At 37.3% G+C, this 7,426-nt stretch overlaps 1 pseudogene; it reads left to right on the forward strand.

The window, feature by feature from the left end:
• The first annotated feature begins 1,326 nt into the window (after positions 1-1,326).
• Positions 1,327-1,650, forward strand: LOC119506038 (annotated as a pseudogene).
• Positions 1,651-7,426: the final 5,776 nt, after the last annotated feature.

The following is a 7,426-nucleotide window of genomic DNA, read 5'->3' on the forward strand; positions in this document are numbered from 1 at the left end:
ATTCTTTCTTAGAATTTCAGCTATAAGTATAGTAGTGTTTGCCTTTTATTGCTCAGGTAGAGAACTTAGGTATAAGACTTTCTTGTATATTCCATAATTATCTTTTGCAAATTGTGTCTTTATATGATATTCACTGTAGTCATTTTCCAAGTGCTAACATGTAGGTTCCTATAGACATAAATCACATTTCTGTGTTTTTTTTTTTTAACTGCCCTTCAACTGATAACATCTGGTTATGGATGTTTGTACCTGGAGCATTGCCAGACTCAGACATACATGTAATTACATCACATTCCTCACGTCAAAGTTGTTTTTTGTCCTGGCTCCAGTTTTACGCTTGACAATTTGTTTCATCTCATTCTGCTTTAAAACTCTTAAGTAGAATTCAGAAAAGTGGGTATTCACAAAATGGCAACTTGTATACATTTGGAAAAGTACCCAGCAAAAGAATTTAGAGATGAAACAAATATACCATTTAAATATTTTTATTAGTAATAACAGCTACAATTGATTGAGACATTTACTAAATGGCAAGTATTGTGCTAAGCACTACACATACACCATCTCTTTTAACACTCAAACCTGTAAGGTCAATATTAGTCTCCTGATGTTAAGTTCTCCACTCATCTGTTCAGGAAGTATTATGAGCTGCTACTGGGCTAGACATATGCAGTAGTGAAAAAATGCAGTAGCAAAAAAGTAGACATAACCTTCACACACATACACAGATACCTCATGGAGTCTAATGGGGAAAAAAAAGAGACATCATAATGCAGTGAGTATAAAGAGAGAGGCAAGCACGTAAGCATACAACAGGGGCCCTAACCACATGGGGATGGGTGGGGAAATCTTACTGAGAATATGAAGTTTAAGTTTGGCCATGAAGGATGAGTAGGGTGTTCCAAGCAAAGGAAGCGGTGGGACCTGTACTGGGGGGTGAAAATCATTCCTGGCAGATGAGACCAGATGTCGTTGGACAGCACGGGGATAAGAATGAGCCAGATAACACTTTTGAGAAGCTGAAAAATTTTCAGTATTGCTGGAGCTTGGAGAACCAGGGATAGAATGCCCAGAGATAAGAATGTAGAGATAGGCAGGGAGCAGATCTCATGGGCCATGTTTGGAAATTTACCCTAAAGGCAATGGGAAGCTGTTCAAGGTGGCTGTTGTTATTTTGAGTGTATGGAGGGGGAGAAGATGGATGGGAATAAGAATGATCAGATTTAAACCTGGATTCGGAGAAATTAAGCAACTTTAACCAAAGTCACCCAAAACTGTTGTGCTTGAGGACTTACCCAGTAGGCAATGCTTTGCCCTGGGGTCAAAATGGCGGGTGGCCCTCCTGTTGCAGCATCAAGCAGGTGGCTGGATGGTATTTGAAAATGGTGTTACCATGCTGCAGGGTTCAATAAACTGGGGTTAATGAGAGATGATACAATAGCTGAGAATGAAGATGTAAAAGAAGCCATAAGAAGACTTCCTGAGAACCTTTATAATGACAGGGTGTTTCACATTAAGAGAGCACTGGACCTGAGTGTGACACAGCAGATCTTGCCTAAAGAACAGTGGACAAAATATGAGGAGGATAAATTCTATCTTGAACCATATCTGAAAGAAGTTATTCGGGAAAGAAAAGAAAGAGAAGGATGAGCAAAGAAATCATCATGTACTTGAAATGTGGATGCAGCTGTCCTCAAAGTATTTTTATGAAGTTGGTAAAACCTAAAATGTACAGTTTAAGAACTATTTGGGCTACAAAGGTATTATTTTAAACAAATGTCAATTGTAATCATTGATGAAGTTTTTTAATTTAAACTTTATAAAAATCTTAACTGCTGATTTCACTTATTTGTTGTAACTCTTTCCAAATTTCTAAGCTAACAGTTAGTTTTTAATTGCTTCCTGGGGCTGAGAGAGAACAATTTAATCAGTTTTCACTGGTTGGATAACCTCAATTTACTAAAGGATATAATGTTATACCAAATAGAATAGTTACCTTCATATTGCCTTTGTAGGTTAGCAAGATGCTTGGAAGCCAGCCCCATAAGGGCTTAATTTGCAGGTATGAAATGGAGCCAGAAGCAAGTGCCAGTACTTGATTTCAACTGAAATAAATAGAGCAGTCCAGCAGACTGGCTTTCTTACTTCATCAGTCTTCAGTAGAATGAAAAGAGAAAGGATTCACTTCCCAGTTTGCTGAGATTGGGAACCAGCCCAGTTCAGCTCTCTTCAACCAAGGCATTCCAAATATTTGATTTTGCATCCTACCAAATATAAATCATGTACACAGCCCCAATATGAAGTTGTATAAATCATATGAATGTACTCCTGTGCTAATATGTATATTAGAAAACAAAAGTAGACATTAGAAAAATAGATAAAAATATAAAGACAACTTATACTTTCTCCCCATATTTGAGTGACTTGCCCACTCTCAAAACTATTGTTATTTAAAAAAAACAAAACAACTGTTGTTATAAAGTATATTGGGAGGACTGAATATGAGTAACAGTTAAAAGTTTTAAGATTTTAGGTTGATTACCTTGAATATAAACTAGAACTATTTTATAGTATCCATCCCACTCCTAAATTCTGAAGTGCTTTATTTGCTGGGAGTAAAAGGGATGCAAGCACAGCAAGCGGGGAACGAATCGTGTGGAACCCACAGTGGTCCACAGCATGTCTTCGCTGTGTGGGGCAGAAATACCTGATTGGGATCTTACCTTAAGGGAAAAACAGACTAAGAAAAACAAGTTTTAGATTATATTTTAAATTCTTAAAGAATCAGAAGCATGTATGTGTATTTAGTGGGTGTGTATATGTGTGTCTATAAAACACCCTTCCCTCAAAGACGTTCCACATTCATTATCTTTGAGTTACAACATAATCATAAAGGGGGTCTTTTAAAATTTTTGTGGAAGTATTAGAAAACCTCATTAAATTCCTTAAGGGCCCCTCTTCTAGTTGATACTCAGACTATTTTCTGAAACATCTCTCCTGAAATCATTCTTGAAGATTCTCTATTGTCAGATCCAAATCTGTCAGATTCTCATTGATAACAGTTCTGCTCTTGGTAAGAGCAGTTCTACTTTAGCACATAATATGAATAAGATTTGCCATTTCACTTTGCAATCAACTTGCATTATATTTTTGAAATCAGAGAATCTGAAAAGGATGTTTATAGATACTAGTGTCAAGGGATGTTTTAGTGAGGGACTATTTGCTTGAGGGTCAGTTGATTAGTAAATATCTTTGTGTCGTGAGTTGTCTGTACTGAATCTCATTGTAGGTCCTAAGAAGATAAATTCTTGAACAACCAAGGACCCCCAGTGTTTAAATGCTGGCTAGCCATGCTCCAATTCCATTTCTCTCTCACCCACTTCAAATGAATTTGAATCTCATAACTCTTGACAGGTGTAATGTTCACATGATCTGTTTGGCAAACATTTTGGTAATATGTATTAAGAACCTCAAAATCATTCTAAATAATTTCAGTACCAGCCACCATTTACTGAGTGATCATTTTGATTCTGTATTTGGCACTCTACAATCATTTAATCTCACAACAATGCAGTAGCATAGGCACTACTACCTCTCCTCTACTGATGACGAAAATAGAGTTTACAGAATTCAAGCAAAAAAAAAAAAAAAAAAAAAAAAATCTAGTGTGCTTGATGCCAGTCCTTTGCTCTTAGCTGGTCATTCTCTACCATCTTCCAGTTTTCTCAGCTTCATTCTAATCAGGGTACTTTATTACTATTGAATTCATCAAAAAACCATTTAAAAACACCTATCTAATGTTTACTATGTACCTGCACCCATATTAGGTGTAGGACTTCAGAGGCCCTGTCTGGAGGAGTACCCTGCCTTCCACTCCTTCTTTGTGGCTACCAATGAACTTACAATTTGTATTCTGATCCCATCCATTTGTACGTGTCCCTAGGCGAGTCTTATTTTTAACCTATAGCAACATATATCGAGGTGAAAGTTAATTGCAGTTAGAGGTTGTGAGAGAAACCATTCACCTGCTAGCAAATTCACATTATCTTATTTAATTCTGACAACAGCTTTGTGACACGAATACCCTGATGCAGATGAGCAGACTGAAGTTCAGACCCTTTAGACCAAGTCCACACAGGTAGGAAATGCCAGAACTGGGAGTTCAGAGCCTGTCTTCTGGAAAATCAAACTGTCAGTGACATTTACCCAGGCAGGTTCTCTCTCTCAGGCTGTGACTCCTAGATGGGGGGAAGGGGCTTGACAGAAGATGATTTAAATATGAAGAACACTCTCTGTGACACAATGTGAGACTGGCCAAAAGGGAAATTATTCCCCATTTTTTTTAAGCAATTGAAAAGCCCCACAAAAGTCCATGCTACATAGGAAGGAAATGAGCCTCCATTTCTAACCAAACCCCAAAGCACATTTTTCTTTTTTGCCGTCTGTGTGTGTGTGTGTGTGTGTGTGTAAGGTTAAATGCTGTGTTTAGTTAGAGTTGCCAGTAGGATGTCAGATTTTGCTTAGACAAATAAATAAGGAATAAAATATTTGTACAGTTCTGAGGCTGTATTTGCTTAGTTCTTTGAGTGCTTTTGTAAAAAGGCCTTAGATCCCAATGGATTAATCAAGCACTCCTGGCCTTATCCTTTTAATGCTCACCAAAGGAATGGCTCCTTAAAGGATGAAAGGCATAATAAGGTATGAACTTGGGAATTTGCCTGAAAATTCTTCCTTAGAACTAGGTTTATGCTAGCCTTATGAAATCCCCTAAGCTTTTCATCTTATTTTCCAAATCATCTATCTGTAGATAAGCAATGCATTTGTTTTCTACCATAAGAATAAAATGGATCAAATTAAGCATATATGTTTTAATATTTATTGCACTTTTATATTAAGAAAACCTATGGTACTGATCTCATTTTTAAAAATTATGTTCTTTGGGATATTGCCTTCTTTTAGTATACTGTTAACCTCTCCTCCAACACCCCCCTTTTTTACAAGTTAGCTATTGATCTTGTTAGATCATATTTAAAGAAGAAATAGTAATGCATAATATTAAGCTTCAAAGAATTATAAATATTAAAGTTAGTGTTCCTTAATTGCAAAAAAGAGAATACAATAAATCAAAGTAAATTTGCGTATTAAAAATAATTCAACTTTACAACCATCGGTTCTCAAATAAATACCACCTTTTCCTGAAAATGTCATGAATTTCAAATCTAGTGTGATTAAATCCAGAAAACTGGGGGGTAAGGATATGATTTCAGAAATTTATGCTGTTAAAGAACACATATGGAAAATACTGAAATGGAATTGTAGCATCGTTAAACTTTTAGTCACAAATTAGAGAAGGTATATCAAGGAGTCAGAAGGCAAAGAAAATGTGTGTGTGTGTGTGTGTGTGTGTGTGTGTGTGTGTCTTTCCTCTTTCTCCTTTGTCCTCAGACAGGAATAACCCTTCACTTAAAAAGGGGATACCCAGAGAAAGGAAAATGCCCTTAGCTAAATCTTCCAGATCAGTTTGAAATCTGGAATGGCTAGATGAGTTGGGAACCTGCGGTTGGCAAAATCCTTACTTTCTACAGTTTAGAAACTCTCTTACCTTAACTGGGAGCTAGGTTCTTTATATATATTTATCTCATTTAATTTTCACAAGCCCTGGAGGTAGATTGCATCTTGAATTTTTTGACCTAACTGATAGCTATTCTGAGGCACACTTACTTAAGTATTTTCCCAGTTAGCCAACACAGGATCTAGAATTAGCCTCCAGTCTTTTCTCTTAAAACCATCTTTGGCCCTAATGGGTAGAGACAGATGCTGTGGGGAAGGCTGATTTGCAAGCTGGGGACTTTCAGGGAAGATTGGTCTAAAAGATAGAGGACCACACAGGGATGAGGGAAGGGAACGAAGAGGTTAAGAGAGAGATGAAAGTAAGGAGGTGGGGAAACATTTGTTAATTTTCCCTTGGTCCCTGGAGACCCAGGTACCACTGTGAACATCATTTTGGTGTCTGCTTTAATGCACTGCCTTTGTTTGTAGTCTCTGCCTGGTTTAGCATATAAAGATAAAGCAGTGGTTTCTTGTATATAACTGAGGACCTCTGTGTAACTGATTCTTCGAAGGCCACATACTCCTTCAATAATGAGAGTAAATAATATTAAGGACAATTATTATGTATGAAGTGCTTGCTACATATCTACCACTACCATCATTGTCAAAATTCATTAACATTTATTGTGTCCTCACTATGTACTAAACAGTGGCCTAACCTCTTTGCATGTGTGATCCCACTTAATTCGCACAATTATTCAATCATATTCATAGGCCAAAAAATTAATTGTCCAAGGACACAGCACCCAAACCCAGCATGTCTGACTCCAGTGACTGCAAATGATTTACATGTTTTGTTCAAATGAGTTTTATTGAACACCTACTACATGCCACGCTCTGATACAGGAGACAGCAATACAAGGCTGGTTCAAGTTGACACAATTTCTTCTGTCATGGAATATACAGTCTAACAAGAGAGGCAGTAGTCAAATGATGATATAAACAAAAGTATAATCACAGTGTTGCCCTGGACACTGAAGGAAGGGTTTTCAATGTTATGACAGCATCTGTTCAGGGCACTGTACTTTCATTTAATCTTCAGAACAACCCCATTCCTGTTTTACAAATGGGGTAGCAGAAGCAAGGTTAAGGAGAAGAAGGAAAACTATTTCGGCACTGGGTTGAGGACAATCTTCTCCAAGTATTTCAATTATTTCACTCTGGGTATGTCACATTTTAGTTGCCATTAGCAAATCATTTAGCTTGGAAGCCTGGGTGGTAATTATGGGTGCATTAAGAGTTCCAGAACACCAGTTTTACTTTAGCACAGCCCATCCTTTTTTAAATGCAGAGATTTCCTACTGCTTATATAACAGACCAGGCATTTTACTGACCGCTCACATGGGATGGTCATGCTAGCAAGAGATATTCTGCCAGGAAGTCCACACTTACGCTTTAACTTTTCATTTGTTTTGTGGAATGTAGAATTTGGCTCAATGGCTGTGTTTATTTCTGATTAAAGCACTGGAAATAAAAGGTTTGCACAGATGTTTTGAGGACACCCTATAGACTCTTCAGAACCTTCTGTGGTTACTTTAGACACTATTGTCAGGACCAATGATTCACTGTAATCTGGCTTTTGTTGGTTCTTAAAATACTGTTTTGGTCTTCAACAAAGTTGATGTGTTCATCACAAGCATTAATAGTTGGGGATGAGAATAGGATTCTGTGAACTCTTCTGTGTGATGGAAGTTTATTTCAACATTCCTGGCTATTCCTAGACTACTTTTGACCCTAGGAGCATTTTAATCTTGAAAGTACCTTACACTGGAAAGTCTGGTCAAAGTTCTGCATTCTATGAAGGCCAAAGTTGAGG

This window comes from Choloepus didactylus, chromosome 11 (genome assembly GCF_015220235.1).
Source record: "Choloepus didactylus isolate mChoDid1 chromosome 11, mChoDid1.pri, whole genome shotgun sequence".
NCBI classification, from domain to species: domain Eukaryota; kingdom Metazoa; phylum Chordata; class Mammalia; order Pilosa; family Megalonychidae; genus Choloepus; species Choloepus didactylus.